The 23995-nt window shown below is 37.8% G+C and overlaps 1 long non-coding RNA gene across 1 annotated transcript; it reads right to left on the bottom strand.

The window, feature by feature from the left end:
* Positions 1–6752: 6752 nt before the first annotated feature.
* On the bottom strand, positions 6753–21598 carry LOC307155287. Its single transcript, XR_013820473.1, has 3 exons — positions 21452–21598; positions 21168–21285; positions 6753–7111 (listed from the first exon to the last, which is right to left on the bottom strand). It is a non-coding gene; the product is annotated as an uncharacterized lncRNA (long non-coding RNA).
* Positions 21599–23995: the final 2397 nt, after the last annotated feature.

Raw genomic sequence — 23995 nt, forward strand, 5'->3', positions numbered from 1 at the left:
CGTGACTGCTCACACTGTGTTGGCAATAAACTTTCTAATGGCTTTTCCAACTAATTCTCTACTTAACCGAGAACTATTGCAACAACCCTAGAAAATAAAAATAATCAGCATTACCCTAACAGCTTTATTTGACTCTTACTTATGAGGAAATGGCAAAACCTATGAAAGCTTGTTTCCACCACTGAAAAAAAAAAAGTAAAAAAGATAACTGTGACTTTTTATCTCACAATTCTGACTTTTTCCCCCCCAGAATTGCATGATATAAATTCATAATTGTGAGATATAAACTCGCAATTCTGTGAAAAAATCAGTCTTTTTTCCTTCAGTATTTGACTTTATAACTTGCGATTGCGAGTTTATATCTCACAATTCTGAGAAAAAAGTAACTTTTTTCCTCAGAATTGAGAACTGCGAGGAAGTCGCAATTGTGAGAAAAAAAGTTAGAATTGCGAGAAAAAAGTCAGAATCGCGAAATATAAACTCATAATTGCTAGAAAAAAAGTCTGAATTGCGAGGAAAAAGAGTCAGAAATTGCAAGATATAAACTCGCAATTACAGTCCAATTTGTAAGAAAGAAAGAAAGTCAGAATTGCGATTAATAAATTCAGACTTGCGAGAAAAAAGAGAACTGCAAGAAATAAACTCATAATTGAGAGAAAAAAAGTTAGACTTGCCTGAAAAAAGTCAGAATTGCGAGAAAAAAATGTCTGTCAATTGTGAGATATAATTTCGCAATTGCGAGGAAAAAAGTCAGATTTGCGAGAAAAAAGTCAGAATTGCAAGATATAAACTCGTAATTGCGAGGAAAAAAGTCAGATTTGCAAGAAAAAAAAGTCAGAATTGCAAGATATAAACACATAATTGCGTTATATGAAAGGCCAGAAAAGTTTATCTCACAATTCTGACTTTATTTCTCAAAATTGCAAGTTTAAAGTTTTAAGTTGCCATTTTGAGAAAAACAAAAACAAAAACAAAAAACAGAATTGCGAGATGTAAATTCACAATTGTGAGATAAAAAGTCGCAATTATCTTTTACATTTTATTCCGTGGTGGAAACAAGCTTCTATACCAGACAGTAATTGTGACATTCCTCTTTATTAGGCATCAGAAACTTTTTTTTAAGTTTTTTTTTATTGATTATAATAAAAGTTCTATATTTCAAAATAGTTTTAAGTCTGGGTCTAATTTATATATATATATATATATATATATATATATATATATATATATATATATATATATATATATACACACACACACACACACACACACACACATATATATATATATATATACAAAAGCTATATTATTTAGTAAATTTTATTGTTTTATTATATTTTGTTATTTATTATAATTTACATTATTACATTAAATTAAGAATTTTATAATGCTACAACTGAGTCCTCTTGGATTCATTTCATTTGGTCCTGTCTTATTTTTTCTTGGGCACCAATAGAGTCTGGACTGACACTGATGGAAACTACATAGAACTGGTCAGGGGTCCATCTTTACATTTAGCAGTTGCCATGTAATAAGCACAAGACAAAGAAGGTGAAAATCGTTCAACTGGAAAACTTTACACCCTGACCATATATACAGTACGCCTGTGTGGCCTTTACGTCTCTCAACAGCCGTTGAATTGACACAAGATGCAACCGTCTCTCCCTGACAGTACGAGGATACACTAATGATTATAGCAAATAACACCGACTGACAAGTTCCTTCGTCACCTCATCTGCGTCCTGATTCAAGAGCTTTGAGAGGGGCGGGGCTTCAAGTGACAGCCAAATAGTGACAGCCAATCAGATGGAGGGGAGGAGATTCTTTACCCAGCAACAGCTAAGTGTCATTACACATTGCTCCACAACTCTCAGGTGGCCGTGTCCATCCCCCAGGGTACGGCACACTGTGGCATGTTTTCTTGTCCTCTTGATCTCAATGCATGACTTACAATGGCTTTAATGAGTTGAGTGGAGGTAATGACGAGGCCTGAAGGTGAAGTGGCAACACAAGGTTGTTGGTTTGATCTCTGAATCAAGAATTGAAAAGTTCTGCACCCATTGAGTGAAGCATTTTCCTCCAGGTTGCTTCAAATTAGTGGACTGAAAGTCAGTTTGGTTGAAAATAGGTTGAGTTGAGTTGCAAGTTTTTTATTTTAATACCATTTACTTTTAAGTTTTATTTAGTACACGGTCTACCAAACGCTGAATCTTGCATGATGTTTTCTGTTACTACAGCTCTGGTTGTAGTTAGTATAGATAGTCCCTTGATATACACTATCTTGGTGTCAATCTAACATGTACACACAGTAGACAAACTGCAGTTAAGCACATAAAACACTCAGCACAGCTTGTAGCCCATATAGCATGTATTATTAGACAGATCTCTAGAATATTTGATTCTGATTGGCCAGTCACTGCATTCTGCAGTTAAAGATTTGCATAATATCCGAAAGAATGCATATTGTCCCTAGCAACTGATTTCTTACACGTCCCTACAAAAGTCTGCGGTCAGTATGATTTTTTTTCTTTTGTCAAAAAGTGACTGTAAAGACATTTATAGCCTAATAAGATTTCCATTTCAAATGAATGCTGTTTATTTTAACTTTCTATACAATCCTGACGAAAATGTAGCACAGTTTACAACAACTGTTGTCATCATTGATTGGATCATGGAGCTCTTGCTGCGTTAACGCCATGTCATCATTACCGTAATTTCGAGATGACAATATGACGTTCCACCCGGAGCTGTTCACGTCCTCTGACTCAGAATTATGTGTTTATGTGGCAACACTATCAACGGCAAAATGAATCTGCAGTGGTCAGGTGGTACGGCAGTCACATGGTACAACTCAGAGTTCTCAGAAAATTCAGAGTTTACACGGACATCTGGTAATTACAGTAATTCCTACATGGTGCGAATCAAAATAAATGCACCCTTATTGAGCATAGGCTACGTCTACATTAATCCGGATACATTTGAAAACGGCGTTTTCATTTCAAAACACTATTCTTTTCAAGCGTTTTCCCGAAAGTTGCTCATCCACATTGAAACATCTTGCGCATGTGTAAAACATACAAAAAGTTCACAAGATGATACAGAGAGAGCAGACATTATAAAGTTCTCATGCTATTCTTCTGGCACGAACATTTTACTAGCGAAGTCTCACACCACACCACCAGTGTTGCACTCAATATCGCATGGTCTAAAACTCAATTATCATTATGTTTTGCCGCAGGACAATTGCGAATAAATGTTCTTTGCAGGAATGCAAAATGAAGACTGTACAAGGGAGCATTTCTCTTTAGCAACACTGAAAGTATATAGCAGACACAACAATGCCGGTATAACCATAGATATCTATGTAGCCCATACAATCGTTTTATCGGTTTCATGGTTTTCGAATTTCACAGTCCACACTACAACACAAAAATGGCATTTTGAAATTTATCCACTTGGAGACCGTTTTCAAAAGCTCCATCTCTGTTGACAAAAACGCAATCTCAATGTGGACGGAAGACCAAAATGGAGAGAAAAAGATGCGTTTTCAAACAAAACCGTATTAGTGTGGACAAGGCCTATAAGACTTCTTTCAAAAACATTGAAAAATCTTACCGACCCCAAACTTTTTAACAGTAGTGTGGCTGTTTCTCTTTTTTTACACAAATTTTAACTCAAAACAATATTTCATGTCCATTCATTTTGTTTTGTTTTGGCAAATAGCCATGCAATAGGTGTTATAAGTTAACTTACATTTATTATCACAAATGAAACCTGATACAAGACCCCTTTGACTGAAAAGGATCCCTTACATAACATGCATCCAGCTATTAGAGGTCTGAAATATAAGGCCGCTTCTTTTACTGCCGCTCGTGTTGAGAGTGTACACAGGCTGAGCTCTTAAGTACAGAGTCTCAGCCCGGCGGAATGAATAGATACTAAACAGACTCTATTAGCCGTGGGTGTGTTAGCCGGGCACCTCTCCCTCTAGTCTAACAAAAACGCTGTGCGCTAGCCCTGTGCTCTGATTATTATTAGGACACCGAGCATTTCTCTCAGCAGGAAGTGGCTGCTGGTGCTTCCAAATGCTCGGCTGAAGTTAAACAGACACTGCTTATTTCTGAGCGCCGTGTTTACGTAAGGGGTGCAGGTGCTGGATCAAATACACACAGATGGTCTGTTTTTGTTGTGTCTTGACAGACACAGAGCGTCAGGTTGGTGCATTGCTCAAGTGTGTGTTGTGCATGTCAAGTCACCTTTATTTATATAGTGCTTTATACAATACAGATTGTTGCAAAGCAGCTTTACAGTGATAAACAAGAAAATAATGATTCAGTGTTGTAAACAGACTTCAATTCTGCTGTAAAGCAGCTCTAAAAAGACAATAGTAAACAGTCAAGTATGTCTGTGCAGTGTGCAATTGTGACATTTTTTGATAAATATGAGTTGAATTTTTGCAAGACAGATGTGAAACAGGAAGTATAAGGTCCTTTTATAGTGACCAGGGGTAAATAAGAGGTGACACTGACCCTCTCTGGGAGGTAATCATGTGGTTTTGATGTCCTGTGGTGGATTGGTCATCTGTTCCTCTCAGTCCACTGAAACTCACAAAGCAGAAATGATCTTTAAAGACATTGCAGTGCTTTTAATGGGATAGTTCTCCCTCCATTTCCAAACCTGCAACAGATAAGACCCTTACTCATCCAGATATCCATCCTGAATACTATATTCATCAGTTTCTCACCTGCTTCTATCGTTGCGATCACATACTTCTGCAAATACACCTGTTGATTACTTGTGAATCTGTGTGTAATAAGTTGATTTTACTCTGCTTTACTACTTAATTTCTAACTAGTGTATTCATTTTTAGTTGGCAAAACTTAATTTAGTAAAGAGAACTTGTTGGTTAAGTACTGTTAACACAAAACGATTAGTTGTGTGAACTTATTATTAGTGTTCACATTACTAGGAAAATCTTAGGAAACCGATTGCCTTAACATTCAAGTAAGCTGAACTAAAAAAAAAGTTAAGACAAAAAGTAACAACAGATCTTTGGCAAAACATTATTTATACTCATCATTTTCTTCAGGCATTACAATGTAAAAAACTGGCACCCCTTACATTCAAACCATTTTTCATTAAAGGGGACATATCATGCTAAATCCACTTTTTTAGGCCTTAAATGCATTTTGGTGTATATTTGGAGTGTTTAGAAGTACAGAAAAGTTGAAATTATTCTCTTCAGGTGCTTCGTTGATATCTTTATATTCTGTTTTGGCCTTATTTTTCAACCTGTTCTGATTTTTCTGTTATCTATGACGTTTTGTGAACTATTACGTCACAGTATTTGTAGCGGAACTGCCAAATAAGGACATTGACTTCCGGCCCAACACTTCGAGCAATCCGCCATTTTTATTTCTCGCTGCAATTTTGTAGTCCAAGCTAAAAGATGCAGAAGTTACGAGAGGGTAAGTTAAAATGTTCGGTTGTTGGATGTAGTAACCCACACGCTTCATTACACCGTCTAATGTAGATGAACTGCCGCGCTTGTGACAGGGCGCATGTTTAACTGAAAGAACGAGCAGAGAGAGAGAGACCCGGTCGCGCACGCACTCTCTCTCTCTTCGGAGCCAGGCGATAATGTAAACAAGACACCGTCTCCAAACTAGACGCTGTCTTGCTCTCTCTCCCTCGCACATATTAATCAAAATAAATCGACACGGAGGTAAAAGGTCGGAAGACCAAAGTTTCATGTGTAAATACAGTAACACACCATTCCGATACATCCATATGAAGACGTTGTTCTGCAGGTTCGTCGTCTTCATTTTCATCTCGCTCCGGCTCCGACTCTGGCTCGAACATGTAAGGCTGGCTGGACAAGTCTTCCGTTGTTGACATTTTGTTAATAACGTGTGAATAAAAAGTTTCTGTGCCGCTAGATAATAGTATCTCTGCTATCAAACTACAAAAATGGCCGAACGGGGTGGAGTTGAACCGAGTGTCACCTCTGCATCCTGGAGAGGGGGCGGGTATGAAGTGTCTCAATTGTATTTAAAGAGACCGCACCAAAACGAGTTGCTCTCAGACGCACATCAGAAAAGGGGTAGAAAAGGGGCCTGTGGAGCTATAATAATGAGGAATTCAGACCCAAGCATTGCAGTTCCGCTTTATATAGACTACAAATGTATGATTTATATGTAAAAAGGAACGATTTAAAAGCATGATATGTCTCCTTTAATGTAACAATATGCATTTCAACAAATCATGACTGATGAATAAACAAAGAGTACTGACAATCTTTTGACAAGAAACTGAATAGCTGACCCTGTAAAAATCAATGTTTGCTTAATTTTGACTCTTAAAAAATATTTAACAGAAATAAGTAAAACGGTGCTCTTTAAAAAATAAAATAATAAAAACGTTTTTCACCTAAGGTTGATGGGTGACAATTTAACACTTTAATCAAAAAGAATGTTGACTTTAGTGCAACCAGCTTTAAGGGTTAGTTGACCCAACATTTTTAATTCTTCCATCATTTACTCTCCCTCATGATGTTCCAAACCAGTTAGACTTTGAAACACATTAAGATATTTTTTTTCTGTCCCTCCATTGAAAGTCCAGGTAAACAAAACTTAAAAGATTCAAAAAGGTTATAAAAGGCATTGTAAAAATGAATCCATTTGATTTTAGCATATTAATGACCTTCTTGGATCTTTTAAGTTTTGATTACCTGGACAATTAATGGAGGATCAGAAACTTCTCTGGTTTTCTGAGTGACAAACTGACAGAATTTACATTTTTAGGTGAACTATACCTTTAACACAATCTCAAACAGCCTTCGCTTACATCAACAGAAGGTTTGAATGTAGTTTTGGTTTTAGAGATTTGTGTCCAAGGGAAAGAAAAACTCAGAATTTAGTGCATAAATCAGCCTAACAATTAGGCACATGGCACCTGGAAAGTTTTCAAGATCGTCCATGACTATGGCTCCGTCTAGAATAATGCTGTGCAAGAAGACTCCAAATAGTGCTTGTGGAGGGAGAATCCTGGCTGTCTTCCCTCGTCACGGTCAGAATCCCGATGAAAGAAATCTTGGGTGTCAATCACAGTCCTAATAAAAACAGGAACAGCAATATTAAAATTCTGGTTACCTTACAAATGAAAATCAATATCCAAAATACATGTAACAAAGTATCAGGTCTACGTACAACTAGCAGAGATTAATTATAGTTGTTTAAGTATTGTCTGAAACATGACAAAAAAATAAAATAACGGTACGAACTTGCATTCGACAAAATGTTGGATTAAAAAAAAGAAAATAAATGAAACAAATGCTTTCAGAGTTAGCATGTCTGATCCAAGATAAGAGAGTTGAATGAAGCATATTGAATGCCTATATGTAATGTATGTGTGGGGAATCAAAGTTTATAATTAAATATACAGAGAAAGTTACCTGTAAACATTTGTTTTGAAAAAAAAAAAAACAGGTTTTTTCTCAAAGAATGAGAGCAGTGATGACAGTGCTCTGAAGGAAAAAAAAAGAAGTTTAAAATGGAATATTAAATTAGCTAAAAATCTATTAACAAAAGAATTCAATATGTTTCAACATAATGAAATCTATTGATTAATGTAATGCATCTGCTTTTGTATCATGATAACACTTCCTTGTTTTATCTCTCGTCCTCTCTTCTGCTTTCCTCTCCTCACCTTCAGTGCTTTAAAAATAAACAGTCTTTCTTGTTTTTTAGAAATAGCTTGACATCTTGGCAGACCATGTTCTTAGTTATTCCTGTGTTTCTGTTTGTGCAGCTGCGATGGACACATGTGACGTCAGAGGAGCAGGAGAGGCACAGGGCCGCTCCGAGAACAAACGCTGATTAATGCGGATTAAACAACGGCTGACATTAAAATACACCAGCGGAAAGAAAAGCCAGACGAGGTGGTGAAACACACTTCATTGTATCTGTAGTGGCAAGCAAGATGCAGAGAGTTTCTGACAGGTGCTTTTACATTTATTTACCCCACAATCTTCATGTCCTAAACTTAAATGCATTGTGTATCACTGTTCACATTTAAGTGCAATGAAACTGTGCAGACAGCAAAAAATAACACTAATAAAAACAAGAAATAAAATTATAGCAAATAACATACAAATCAAAAGCAATGCATAAGTATGCCAAAAGATGCAAAAATATTACACCAAGTACTTTGAATGAATATGAATATGAAATTTTACATATTAAATGCAAATTAGAGATATTCTCTAAGCGAGCACATCATTATTTTCATGTAGCTAATTTGTTTCACTTACATATATAACAAATATGTGCTTAACTCTGCATTTAAAACTTTAACTATTTCTGTCGGACCATAAGTTAGGTGCACATTAACCTCTGCACTATGACATTATTGTGTCTGCAACCTCATTGAAAGTGGGAAATACAAAAGTAAACCAATAACTGCAAAGAGTGATCATTTACAATGACCCTAGTTACCAAAAGACAAACTGCAAAACTTCTACAATGGCTTGTGAAAATGTGTGCATATTTGCTTTTCTGTTAGATAATTAGGTCAAATTATGTAGACCAGCATCCTCACCTGTATTGTGGCACATGCAGAGTATTGTGGGTAGGGAACATCATATGTGATTCACTGAAAACTGATTAAAGCTACACTGTGTAGGATTTTCTCCCATCTAGCGGTGAAATTGTTTATGACTACCAACTGAATATTACTTTCTAGCCCCTCCCTTTCCGAGGGCGTTTTAACTCCTACGGTGGCCGTATTATTTCAAATCTGCCGGCAGTCGCGAGTAATCTCCCCCTCGCATTCGTCACGGTGCCACTGAGTGTAAAAACGCGAAAGGCGAAGCTTGAATTTCCAGGTATGTCCCTCTTTGGCTAATGTATTTTCAAGATGGAGGCGCAACATGGCTGCCGCCATTCGAGCGACTCGCTCATATGTATTCTAAATGGCAGATTCTACGCTTACGAGAATACTTGATTAGTTGGTAGAAGTAATTACACATTAATGAGCACATATACTTTTGAAAGAACAAAGTGTTTTTTGCTAAGAATCAACTTAAAAAATAACACAGTGTAGCTTTAAAGCATAAACCAGACCAGCTCTCTCTTCTTCATCTGACACTCTGCATCGTTATGATTCCCATTCAAGGTTCTTGCCCTGTAGGTGACGACTGTGCATGTCTAATTTTCTCCTCTTTCTCCTGATTGTTTTTTTGGCCAAACGACTGAGTATGTCTGCATTGTCTAGCATCTCTGCGCTATTATCTTCCGTCAGACGTAATGGGAGCCGCAGAGGAATTTCTTATGCACAAAGACTCATTTCCAGGGCCGTGGCTTTTAACAAGGCACACATTTTAACCAGTTTCCCATTCAATCAGCCATGATCAAAGACAAAAGCAGCCCAACACGCTACCCTCACATAGTAATTACAGTATGGACACAAAAGAGTCCAATACTTTTAATGATGGACTAGATTTAATGGATTTATTGGCGGGAGTAGTTTAGAGTTTATGCAAGGATCTCATCTACTGAGTTTTTCAGGGAAGTCTGGACACAAGATAAGAATTATTATTTTTTTGTCTCATACACTGATTATTGCTACGTGTGTCATGTCTCCCATCTGTACTTTTAGATTTAGTTTGCATTTTGCCCTGTTCTGATCCTGTTTCTAGTTTTGTAATCCTTTTGTAGCTATTTTGGTTCCCCTAGTTTCTCTCTCGCATCTGTGTCTAGTTTGTCTTGTTATCCCTATGTATTTGAGCCCCAGTGTTTGCTATGATAGTTGGTCAGTTGTTCTGTTACAAGGAAGGGCAAGGAAGGAAGGCAGCTTATTAAACAAAACAAAACAGGGAACACGATAATCCAGGAAACAAGAGGACAAAAAAAACAAAACAAAACAAGACAAAAACAACTGACCAACAAACATAGCAAACATTGGGGCTTAAATACATAGGGGATAACAAGAGTAACTAGACACAGGTGCAAATAATCAGGGAGAAATGAGGGGAACCAGAAGAACTATAAATGGACTACAAAACTAGATTCAGAAAACAGGAACAGAACAGGACAAAATGCAAACTAATGTCCAAATGGGGGACATGACAGAACGCTTCCAAATGCTCCACAAAAAAATGTAAAAAAAGCAAAGGAAAAGTCCAGGAGGGTTGTGGAGTGGAGGCGGACAAGGGGGATGGATGGAAGACCAGGCCCGTGGTAGTGGGCCTTAGGTGGAGCATCGGACAACCAGGATGGAGCAACAAGCCAGGGCAGAGCGCTGAGACCACCGAACTTGGGACCACTGGACTTGAGAGTGCTGAGACCACCGGACTTGGAAGCGCCGGACTTGAGACCACCGCACGTGGAAGCACTGAGACCATCGGACTTGGGACGACCAGACTTGGAAGCACGGAGACCACCTGATTTGAGACCACTGGACTTGGGACCGCCAGACTTGGAAGCGCCGGACTTGAGACCACTGCACGTGGAAGCACTGAGACCATCGGACTTGGGACCACCAGACTTGGAAGCACGGAGACCACCAGATTTGGGACCACTGGACATGGAAGCACGGAGACCACCTGATTTGAGACCACTGGACTTGGGACCACCAGACTTGGAAGCACAGAGACCACCAGACTTGGGACCACTGGACTTGGAAACACTGAGACCACCGGACTTGGGACCACCGGAAGCAATAAGACCATCGGACTTGGAAGCGCCGGACTTGGGACCACCGGACATGGAACTGGAAGCATTGAGACCATCGGACTTGGGAGCTCTGGGACCACTGGGCTTAAGAGGAGCTGTGGCGGATACCGCCACCTTAGGCACAAGGAGCTAGAAAACAAGTATCCACCAAACAGAAGACTAATTTGACACAGGTGCAAATGATCAGGGAGAAACGAGGGGAACCAAAAGACCTATAAAAGGACTACAAATTTAGAAACAGGAAACAGGAACAGAACAAGACAAAATGGAAACTAAACATAAAAGTCCAAATTGAAGACATGATGAAGTGTGTCTATTCAATCATTTTAACTCATTTTTTTTTAAATAGCTTTCATGCAGGATGATGAAGCGAGCGGACTCTTTTGACTTGGACCAGTTAGCAAACACCTATTAACCACCCAGAACACTCTAGCAACCACATAGCAATGTGCTAAAACCACTCAGGACACCTTAGAAACGGCATAGTAACACCCTTGACAACCACTAACAACAACAGTCATGTATATACTCCATTAGGCTTAATATAAATGCTTTATTGAGCACATCAAATACTTTAATGTGTTATAAGATGCTTTTTCTAATCAAGGTTTTTATAGAAAGAGCACCAGCTGTATTAAGAGCCATTTAATTTATCTTAAATGCACCCTGCCAAGACTGACATTTCTACTTCTCTATCATCTCCCTCAATCTCGTGCCCTCCCTCTTTTCATCTCTAGTTCCTCTTCTATCTGTAATCTTACTTTCTCAGAAGCTTCTCTTTTCACAAACATAAGAGAGGGAAAAATCAATTTAGGCATGAGCAGCTTCCGGACTCCATTAATAAATGACGGAAGCGCAGTGCCTGTAAAAGCCTGGATTTTAGTTTGACCTCTAAATCGGATGCATTATGCATCGTACTGTTAAAATGATCCCACACTTCTAGATTTGACGATAACGGCAACGTACAAACTAGATTTGCATTTCTGTGTAAATATTTTTTTCTTTCAGCTGTTAATGAAAATCAACACAATGTGACGTTGACTTTGCAATGCATTTAAGGTGAAATGTGTCTTTTCATACGGGTTTATAAACTCCCCCTCATCTGCAGTTCGTCAGTCAAACCGATATTGGTTGAGAAAATGCGGCTGTGTCGCTCTGGTCTGCAACAAGTACAGTACGTATGCACATCTTATCTAATGATGTTGCATAGTTAGATGCAAGAAAGAAAAAAACAATCACAGTTCAGAATGCAAATATTACAAATACATCATTGCGGTTGGTTACATTTTGAATGCTGAACATTCAAAAAATTTACGTAAATAAGCGGAAGATTTTCAAGCTTGAATTGTAAAGTCTCTTATGTTCACCAATGCTGCATTTATTTGATCAAAACTACAGTAAAATAAGTAATATTGTGAAATATTGTTACAATTTAAAATACCTGTTGTCTATTTTAATGTTTTAAAATGTAATTTATTTCTGTTAAACATGAGGATTCATGTCGTCACATTACGCATCTGCAGCGCTTCTGAAAAACAGAATAATAAAAATAATTATATATATATAAGTGTAAATAAATATTACGCATGCAGTAAGACCCTGGGAATATCATTACACTGGATCCCAGCAATCACAGTTCAACCATGGATTGCGTTTTAACTTGACCACCAGACTGTATTTTGCCAGGTGGTTTGTAAAGAACAGATGTGGACCTCAGAGGCTATGTTTACTGATCTGAGGATTAAAAAAGAGATTTGATGACATGCTTTATTGGATTATCATTTTCTCAAGACTCAAGCATTTAATGATCCAAGAGCACCGGCAGCATCATCGTCATCCATTATCCTGAGATGTGCGGGTGTTGTTAATTCGTCATGGAGTCTGCGCTCTATAAATAGCCATCGTGTTGCGTAATACGCATGTCCGTGGCGAATCAATAGAGGATCTCCCGACAATCACTGGGGTTGCGTGTGTTGCATATGAAAAAGCTTTAAAGGCTGACGCTGGCTGCATTGTTGTGGATGATGATACAATCATGAGCACAGAATGTGGCATGAAAATGCCTTTGAGCTGTTTGTGGGATTCAGATATGCTGGTGTAAAAAGAAAATTAAACTGCTTTTGCCTGTTGTTTTATTCATCTGATAAACACAGTCGTGAAAGAATGTACTAGATGAACCCAATAAACCCAGTATTGGAAAAAAAGCACTAATGCTCTGTTCCAAAACCTTGTGAGCTGCCCACGGAGGCAGCATTTTAATGCGTCGTAGGCGAGCTAGAGATGCTATTCCTTAAGGTAGACTGCCTTGTTTAGGTAAGATACTTTGATTTAGTGAAATCATAAGACATGTATTCTTCGCAGAGAAGGCAATCCCACAATGCACAGTAAGAAAGATTTACTATTAATGGTGCGGTTCAGTCATGCAGGGTTGACTTAAGATAACAAGAGGCCCTTGGGCTACAGAATTAGGCCCCCTACCTAGTCTGGCTATCACCAGACCAAGCTCAATCTTTTAAGATTGAACATTGGTCTGGAGAGTCTGCTATGTATTTTCTCCTGCACAAGAGACGTGATCAACGGGCATAGTTCAAATGACTCTGTACGCAATTGGATAGTCCTTCAACCAATCAGACCAACGATCCGGGTGACGTACTTTGCAGAGCGACGCGAAAACTCCAGGCAGGAAACGTGTAACCAAACGTGTTGATCAGCGGTTTGCAGAAGCAGCAATGGAATCGAGCGATTTTTGCAGGTTGTGCAAAAAAACATTTGTGGTATTTACACACACTCGAGCGATTTGTTTGCTAAAAAGAAGCCATTGAGCATCGTAGAGAGGTTAAAAGGAATTGGACACAGCCGTAACGGCTCTGCAATTGGATTGGATTAAACCCGCCGATAGCACGCCAGGTGGATAAGCCAATTTGTGATTGGTTCCCGCAAATTTGTAAAGGAAGCAGCAGAGATAAATGTACAAGTTTCCATCCTGAGCTGCAGGGCGAAATCAAATCGCCGGCAGATCAGGCTGGGTTTACCCAGTCTACCCCCTACCCCCAATAATCAAAGTCACTAGGCCATTAGTCAATACATAGACGTTTAAAATTGTGCTTATGTATGAATAAATTCAAACGACATAACTTTAGAAACTTTTCTTCCTTGGTTTTCTGTCTGAAAAGTCCTTGATAACCTCAGTTAAATCCAATTTTTGGAGAATTTTTGAAATTCTCTAAAACAGACGTTTTTTTGTTTGTTTGTTTGTTTTGCCAAGGCCAGTTTTGAAAATGATTTGAGAATTTGAATGTCGAAATTTCCTATTCACACAGCAGCTTACAATAGACCTTAGTCAGGGTAGCGGCATATTTAATGTTTGCCAGGAATGAAAACGAGGCTGTGAGAGATAGAAGTACAGTGCGTTCAACAGATTGTACTGTTGTTTAACAACCGATTGTTCAGCTGACCAAACGTCTTTCCAAGGGGAAAAAAAACTTTCAGTAGACAAAAACTCCATAAAACAATTCTAAATGTTGTGAGTTGTGAAAATTACGTGATCTAAGAGCTTTATACAGTGTGTGCTATTGTAAAGACTGTAAGTCTATCTCTCAAAGCATCGTTTTCATCTGGGTTAAATTCAATATGGCGTCTAACCTGACTAAAGTCTGTAGCGTCTCGAATACTGTGAATGTGCAATGGGATATATCAACTGTAACCAGTTCAGTGTCAGTGACTAAAGTAATATCAAAGATATAAAAATAAAACCTGAAAGACTTATTAAATTTAAAATGACAAAAGTCAAGGTCATATTAATTTTCACTCGTCAAATTAACCGACATCAGCTTTAATACCTGAATGAGAGCAGGGCACTTAAGTCGTGCACAGACCCCAGAACTGACTGGAGGAAGACAGTGACTGGATTTAAAAACTTCAGATGACCAGCACATTATATCCACACTTTTGTAAGAAACAGAACCTGCTTTCAGCAATGAGTGGCTCTCTCACACTGTGGGATGTTGCAGAAAACGAGCTGTCCAGTCCGGTTCCGTTCACAGCGTGGCTTCACTGAAAATGCAGATGTGAGTCTTGAAGATTTACAGATCTGAGTTTGGTTACAGAATGCTGTTGTCAATGCTGTAAACTCCCACTTATCTAGTTCAGTCATGAATCTCTTGAGGGCGCAGGCTGATAGGTCCTTTTTGTATTAGTTTACAAATGCACAATGGTAAAAGTGTTTTGGGTTATAACAGTATTGTGCAAGGAACTGCATGAAAATAAGTCTTTAATTGATAACCCTGTAGGGAAAAAAAAAAGAAAAGAAAAGATTTTACTGCCAATAGTGTTCATTCCAGCTGGAAACAGCAGTGAATTATATGTATAGGCAAGTTTTTGGAAATAATATAGGTAGAGGCATGCTTTCCCAATGAGCTGATTTCACAGTTAGCTGACATTATTATGAAGTTGTAGAAAGCTGCAGCCCACTAGGTTTTGGAACAGAGCTTAAAGGCATGAGTCAGATGTTGTTTTGACAAAGCGTATCTGGCATCTGGCTATGCAAATAGGCAATATCACATCTACATTTCCACTTTCGGTCTTCCTCATCTAAACATATTTTTCTGCAGATTTTAGGTCATTTTAAAATCAGATAGAATTATTAATACTGCAGTGTGAACCGGGTGGCTGATGTCTTGTAAAGAAAGAAAGGCTGTCTGCATTGTCTTGCTGAAAGTCTTTGAATTTGTATGTATTGCTCATACTCTTTGAGCCATCATCTATTACCATGGCAATCGCACTCATCCGTTTCAATCATGTCTTGTCTCTCGGCTCCTGCTCATTGTATTTTCCATTAATCAGCTGTACAGCTGGGAACTAAGAGGTTGTTTAAAGGGAAACTTCATCCAAAAATGAACATTGTAGCATAATATGCTTACTGTTCCAAACCTTAATGACCATCGATCCTCCTGAGAGTTTAGCAGAATGTCCAAGCTACTCTACTTTTCATTATTCACTCAAATAGTATAGAAAAGAGCAGTATGACCAGTTAACAAAAATATGTTCTAAGAATATTTTGCTACTGTTCTGAAAACATTATTTCTCTAAACCTTCAGTATTTTAAACGTTTAAATGTTCTTGGTTATGCAAGTTTCTGGTTATCATTTTGGGAACTTTATTTCATTTTTATCACAACTTTGAGAACCTTGCCAGAACGTTAGCCAAAGTTCTTCGGAGAATATTGGATACATGTTATCTACTTTTGTGTTCCATGCAGAAAGTCAGTCGGGTTTGGAACGACATGAGGGTGAGTAAGTGATGACAGAATATTCATTTTTGGCTGAACTGTTTTTTTAATTCCTCACTGCAGGTCCAGTGATTCTGCATTAAAAGGAGTTCCATAAGTGCTCCGGAATACAAAGAATGGCCGCTTCCACAATGGCCATTCAAATCCCACAAACACACCTCCTGACCTTGCGGTCTTCTTGCATTCGGTGTGCTGCAAAAGGTCAGGTTATTCCCCTTCTGTGTCCTTGGCATCGGAGCATTGATGCCCAGAGCATTGTGACGAAAAGATATTACACTTGAATGTCACATGGACAAAGCGAAGAGACATCATTTGTAAGAGCAGTTGCCATGGTGACTTTGACATCACTGCTTCCAAACAGGATTGGAGTTTTCTGGCCGGATTTTGTGTTTGTGCTGATGATAGAGCCTGCACTTTAGACAAACAGGAAATAGCCTTGTAGAAAGACTGACACGGATGGGACGTCTCCTGTGACGCTGGTAGACTTTAGAATCAAACATTAACAAATAAACTCGTCATTGAGAGTGCATGACCTAAATGTCTTTAAACTTTAACCTGTTTAAAGCCAAACTATTAAAAATCTTGGCCATATTTTTTTTTTGTAGCCTACACTGTAAAAAAGAATATGATCAATAAGTTATGACAACGGTTTTTTTTTTTTTTTACATTGCTTTAACTCATCAAAACAAGTACTGCAATTTTCAACCTTTTTGTTATGTTATACAAGATTCAACTCATCTTTTTAAGTCAGTTTAATGTAATTTAAGTTGAATGACTTAAACATCCAAGTTGATTGTATTTAAAAATGTAAGGCAACAACTTTTTTTTTTACAGTATACTCCCTGTTTGAAAATTAGAAATAAAAAAAAATGTTTCCTGAAAGTTCACTTTTCATGCAATCAGAATATTTAACCAAATGATTACTTCCTCACAAGAAGGAACATTTAGTCAATTCCTTGCAGCATAGACTGATCTGTGCTGTTTTGAATTGGCAAAGAAAGCCTATGCTCCAACTTTGTGTTCTGTTATGGTGGAGTGATTTCATTTACACACGAGAAGTTCTTTTGAAATGGGAACCTCCCTGTTTAGGTTTAACATTAATTCTGTTTAACTTTAATTCTGTGATTTTTCTGCTGTGACGGTTATTTGGTTGTTTGGAGGGCCTTTGGTAGGGATGACTGAGCAATGATCTTCTAACATGATTGACAGGAGAACTGAAAAAGGCATGTTGACTGGTCTTTGGGGTCAAGGTGACCGGGCATCCCCAGCTGCTAATGTCACCCGCCCTGGTGACCACACACAGACAGCAGAATTCAGCCTCTTCTCATCAGCATTCACTACAATAGCCCTATGTGACCCTGTAGCACATTTCAGAGAATCCTGAAGCCGCTTTGTATTGTAAATATAATCATGGATAAAGGTGTTGCATGCACTCCGCTGGACATTGTGCCTTTGGTTCTGACCATTTTCACATTATAGTACAGCCTCTGGTACATCGTTGATGAACTGCATCAAATATGCTTCATCTATGTTGAACCGAGTCCTTAAGCTACAGCGTCGCTAGATAACTGTATTCATAATATGAATTGAGTTACTCTGGAGTACTCCGTGTACTGTGATGAGTTGAGATTGTTCTTCAATATTTTGCTTCATAAATGTCTGTAAGGATTGAATAATTGTCTGGTAAAGTCTTGAGAAATATCCACAGCTTGCACAATAGGAGACATATGGAAGAGAAATAAAGGATAGAAATCCCATCCATCCATCCACCCATCCATGCATGCATACATACATACATACATACATACATACATGCATGCATGCATGCATACATACATACATACATGCATGCATACATGCATACATACATGCATACAAACATACATGCATGCATACATACATACATACATACAAACATACATGCATGCATACATACATACATACATGCATGCATACATACATACATACATACATACATACATACATGCATGCATGCATACATACATACATGCATGCATACATACATACATACATGCATGCATACATACATACATACATACAAACATACATGCATGCATACATACATTCATTCATACATACAGTACAAACATACATGCATGCATACATACATTCATTAATTTGGGTGCATACAGCAGGAAAAAGCAGCAAAGGTCGATGTTTCGAAGGAGACAGAGGGGTTTGTGCTTTAAGAGTTGGAATAATGAGAAGGGGCCGGGGAGATTTCATGTTGACCTCGGAACAGTGGGGAAATTTGTGAGAATGCCAGGTAGGCTTGTTATGAGGTGTAAATGTCTTGCAACCGGTATGCTCTGACACAATAAATGTCATGGCAAAGTATGTGTCCTCTTTGGCGACATCAAAGCATGCATCTGAAAGCAAAGCAACAGTCTTTCTTTCACAACTTTTTTACACAACTTTTTTTAGCTTATTGGTTATAGTGGTTGCTAGCGCATTAAAGCTAATATATGTAACATCCGCAATAAGATGCACCAAACTGAAAAATAGGCCAAAACTTCTGTGTATACAAGACAAGAAACCGTTGTTGAGAAATGTTACACACATTACATACTGTAAAGTTTGGCAAGACTCTCTTCCAGTAAACATCTAACGCAGCTTAGCATGCTAGCACCCCACGCCATTTCATCTCAGGCCAAGCTCAAACAGATACTGGCGAACTTTGTAGCAGGAAATGAAAACTGCATTTTTAAAAGAGGTGGGTAAGTTTAGGTGCATCTGGTTTCAATGGATTGTCCTTCTGCCATGAATACTGATTTCATTTCAGTGCTGAGACAAACTGAAAATGCTCCCTTCCTGTCTGTTTTCTTTCTGTTGTCTGTTTTTATCTCTCGAGAGCTGTTGTCTTTTTCCTTCCAGTAAGGTCAGTCAGACCTTTTCTTAACTGCTTCCATGAGTTACTTTGAAATGTTTTCCACTATTAACTTTTTTTTCTCCTCAAATGGTGCTGGTGCTTGACCAAACCTCTTTCAGCATTAGCCCAAAAAATTGCATATTAGTACTGTACGCAACCTGCCTACAAAAAAAAAAAAGGAAGAAAACAAAAAGTTGCATCACGTTCTTAGTTTACAAGTCTTAGGAGTCCTAGTTTTGAAAACTTGAGTAATGTAGTTCAGCAACTTTATGGCATCACAAACTAGCTTTGATGTAATGTTCTGAAGTTATTCAAATTCATAGCAATCAGCTCACACACAATATCTGTAAATAAAATCATTTTAGTGGCAGCAGCACAACAAATGGGTATTTACAGGTATTTTAACACAGATGAAAAGACACACTTCACCGTTAATCCTATTTTTTGCAGCCTTTTTTTGTTGTTGTAGAAAATGTGCATAATATGGCCAGATTGGATACCAGAGCTCTGTCGGTGGATATGGGTTCTCCCAGTTTTCCTTCATCTCCTGACTTCATAAAGTATAAAACTGGCAAATACATGATCTGGCTTAAACTCTGAGCTGGTGTCCAGTGCTGATTTGAGACATGTGTGGATGGAATGCAGCAGAATGTGGTGTGCTTTCCTCTCTAAGCACAACAGGTCCTGAAAACCTTGAGCTGTATGACTGGGACTGGCCTCTACTGCCGTCTGATTTGAGTCAACTGTCTCCTTTTTACCTCACACCTATCCTTTTTTCCCCTTCTCTGCCCCCTTCACACTGTAACTTCCAAACCGAGCCGCTCTCTTGACACCTCTGAGTTTTTTTTGTGTGTGTGACTGGACTGATGTCTCAGCATGTCATTTCTTCCTCTTTCCTTGTAACACAGGGGAAAGGGATAGTTGTTTGATCTTCAGAGGCCATTTCCACATCTTACAGCTCTTTCTCAACTTCAAATGGCAGTGCCTCGGGGCGAGCAACTGCAACTGCAGTAAAGACAAAGCCACATGGCAGATTGAAGTCATAGACGACGTGTCAACAAGGACACATTTCTGTTGCATCTTATTCAGGAAGCACTTGGAAATAAATCAAGATGTTCTTCCAAGACAGAATTCCAGATTCAAAGTTCAGAAACCCACCTGTTACCAGAAAAACTGAATATGCTCATTTCAGATGGAATGTGTATACTTGCCTGATTATTTTAAGTCAAAGTCACCTTTGACTTTAATAGTACAGAAAACAGCAGTGCAAACATTCCAACCTCTCTTTTAATTTTGTTAATATATTAAGTCATATGGATTGGAGCAACATGAGTGCGAGTAAATTATTTTTCATCTTCTATTTTTCTACTTATTGAGGATTCCTCTTTCTTATTGTCAAGATAAGATACAATACTGTATTTCAGCCTACACAATGGTAAAGCCGACATGTCTTGACATGTCACACCATCAGTGTGAGATAGTATGTGTGTGAGAGTGTTTTTATTGCATCTTATGACAGTTCCTCCAACACAAGGGCAGTTGACCAGTTGAACTGTCAGTCAGCTAATGGAGGTCTGATTAACCTGTAGCCAAGACTGCAATTTGTATTGTTGAGACATCATTTACTATTGGAAATGAGAGATATTACACAGCATGCATCTTTTATCCAAACAAATTGATACTTTTATGATTTTAGACTGAAATCAAAGGCATGATAATGCATTTTTCATAATATGGCGTGGTAGTGTAAAAGGTCTAGGATAGCAACTCAAAAGACTCATGTAAAGTAGGTAGAGGTGGCCAATAAGGTATATACAAAATATTTTCGACATTAAATGTATGTATAGAAACATATTTGTTGTAATATGATAGCAGTTTTCTTTTACACCATATCTACTAGGCTGACGGCAGTGGAAATACATTGTGGCATGTTGTGTAAACGCTATTGTTTTGGTAAATACTACTGGTTTTGAAGGTGTGTTTGTCTATAACATATACACAGTGCTGACACATGCTAACCTAAATGAGCTGTTCATGGAGTACATGTCCTGAGCTGTATTTTGCACTTGTGATGTGGGTGGTTTAATGAATAACTAAATCACATAGCTGAAGTGGAGAAACTAGGGAAACTATTATTTAGTTTATGCAATAGATCTATTCGGGGTAATTGGCCAAGCGTTCGTGAAATGTCATAATACAAATTGTCTGAAGTGACAGCAAATGGCACGTCCATTTTCTCGCTGTTAGGCTCTTTTACATAATTTATAATGCACCCGAATGGAGTTGTACATTGGTTCGGTTGACAGCCTGTGTAATTTAGCTTCCACCCATCGTCTCTGGATCAGCGAGCCGGCGTTGTAACTGTGACTCAAAGCCTATTTAAAGAGAAGATAAGGTCAGTGTAACAGGTCACTGTCAGCTTTGTAATCCTAAAAGAAATGCCAAGGCAATACACAGTTCAATACAATTCAGATGAATTCTTAATGGTATATAACTAATCAAAAGAATTTTGTGTCGGGCAAGGTTATGGTGAATACAAACCTGTGTTTGTGCTAAGAAATATAATAGATTTTTTTTCCAAACGCTGCATGATGATTAGAGTTCTGACACCTTCCTCCTACTTCTTTTTAGCGTTCCCATTTTTTTGCCACCCCCTCACTGCAGCTGACATCAAAGAACATCTGTTTGTTGTGCAAACCCGCCTCTGAACTCCATGTTAAGTCATGGCACTCGGCAATGTCAAAAGTTCTTCATTTGAGATCAGTAGCTTAGAGAGAGAGAGAGAGAGAGAGAGAGTTGAGGTTAGACAGGCATACTCTATGCTTTCTGTGTGTGTGTGTGTGTATGTTTAGGCATGACTCTCATATGAAGAACCAGCAGTGCATCCAATCACGGAGCAGAATTCAGCTTTGCTTTTCCCAGGAAATTAGGCTGCTTTTCTCCTTGCTGCAATGGGGCAGAAAAATCACAGGCCATTAGGCACAGAAACACATGAGCCCTCTTCTTATTATGCTACAGTGTACAGTTCCACGTCAGAGACATGCCCTCTCGTAATAATAAAACCGGATTTATTGCGTATAAAGGGGCAGGTAGAAGATTAAAAGCGTAACATTCCCTGATCTAGACACACAAAACAGGAATAACAGCCTGGTGTTTGATAGGATGTGCTGGTGTAAAGAGGAATACCTGTGCGTTCTTTCTCCTGGGATAGATGGATGCATAGATGGATAGACTGATAGATACATAGGCAGACAGACTGATAGACAGATAGATAGACAGATAGATAGATAGATAGATAGATAGATAGATAGATAGATAGATAGATAGATAGATAGATAGATAGATAGATAGATAGATAGATAGATAGATAGATAGATAGATAGACAGACATGATAGATAGATAGGTATACATGATAGATAGATAGATAGATAGATAGACATGATAGATAGATAGATAGATAGACATGATAGATAATATACATGATAGATAGATATACATGATAGATAGATAGATAGATAGATAGACATGATAGATAGATAGACATGATAGATAGATATACATGATAGATAGATAGATAGATAGATAGATAGATAGATAGATAGATAGATAGATAGATAGATAGATAGATAGATAGATAGATAGATAGATAGGCAGACATGATAGATAGATAGATAGATAGATAGATAGATAGATAGATAGATAGATAGATAGATAGATAGATAGATAGATAGATAGGCAGACATGATAGATAGGCAGACATGATAGATAGATAGATAGATACATAGATAGATAGATAGATACATAGATAGATAGATAGATACATAGATAGATAGATAGATAGATAAATAGATAGATAGATAGATAGATAGATAGATAGATAGATAGATAGATAGATAGATAGATAGATAGATAGATAGATAGATAGATAGATAGATAGATATAGATCTGCTTTTACTCAATCAAAAATACAGCTAATTTTATTTAAGAAGCAATTTTTTAAGATAGATTATAGAAGAAGTAATATAAATGCAATTTCTTTAAATAAATATAAATCACTCTTTGCACTTGTAGAAACTGTATCTTAAAAGTCAATCTCATATATATAGAAAGGTAGTAGAATATAACTGAATGAACAGTAGCTCTAACGGACATTACAAAAAGAGTGAAGAAGACAAGTGTTTTTATCACTGAGGCAGTTGTGAACTCATTTACATATCATTTGAAGTCTGAAGCCATTTGCTGTGGAAGGTATAGCTTCTAACACCAAAGTACAATAAAACAGTGACGGGCACATGTGAAGCTTTATCTCCGTGGCCTTTCATACTACAATCCTCTGGCCAGACAAACACATGACTGGCTTTTGGTAGGTTGTTTTCTGTATAAATATCAGGGAGTGCACTGTCAGAGCGATGTCTAACTGAGTCATACCCCAGGTCCATTCTTGTCCCATCATATCCCCATCATTAAGGCTGGTTGCCCGGGCAGATAATAACGTGATGTGTGATCCTTATTTGAGCTAACGGTGACGTCAACCAAATTAGTTACACTGCATTAAAAGGTCCACAGATAGAAAAGCATTAAAATGGCCGAAGGTAATCAGAACTAATTGATCATTAATAATAGGAATGACAATATTTGTTATTAAAGGATCTACATTTAGATCATTGGTTTTCAACCAGGGATGCATCAAGATAACTTACACTTATTTCAAGTAAGATATATTAAAATAATTTAACACTAAATGCTGCCTGATTCTGCTTATGTTTGGTCTGCAATCCTAGCAATTATATCCCCTGGCATTTGGCATAAACCAAATAATAATAATAATTTTTTTTTGATGTAATGTTAAAAATGACCAGTGGTGTATAGTTATCTGTATTAATAGACTATTTGGTTATCTATATTGTATGCTTAAATTAAATTAATCATTTTAATCTTAATTTATTGTACACATTAATAGTTTAAAGGGATAGTTCACTTAAAAATTTTAATTTGATCATCGTTTACTCACCCTCATCTGGTTCCAAACCTGTATGAGTTTCTTTCTTCTGTTGAACACTACAGTAGATATTTTGAAGAATGTT

The sequence above is a fragment of the Squalius cephalus genome, assembly GCF_949319135.1.
Source record: "Squalius cephalus genome assembly, chromosome: 1".
NCBI lineage: Eukaryota > Metazoa > Chordata > Actinopteri > Cypriniformes > Leuciscidae > Squalius > Squalius cephalus.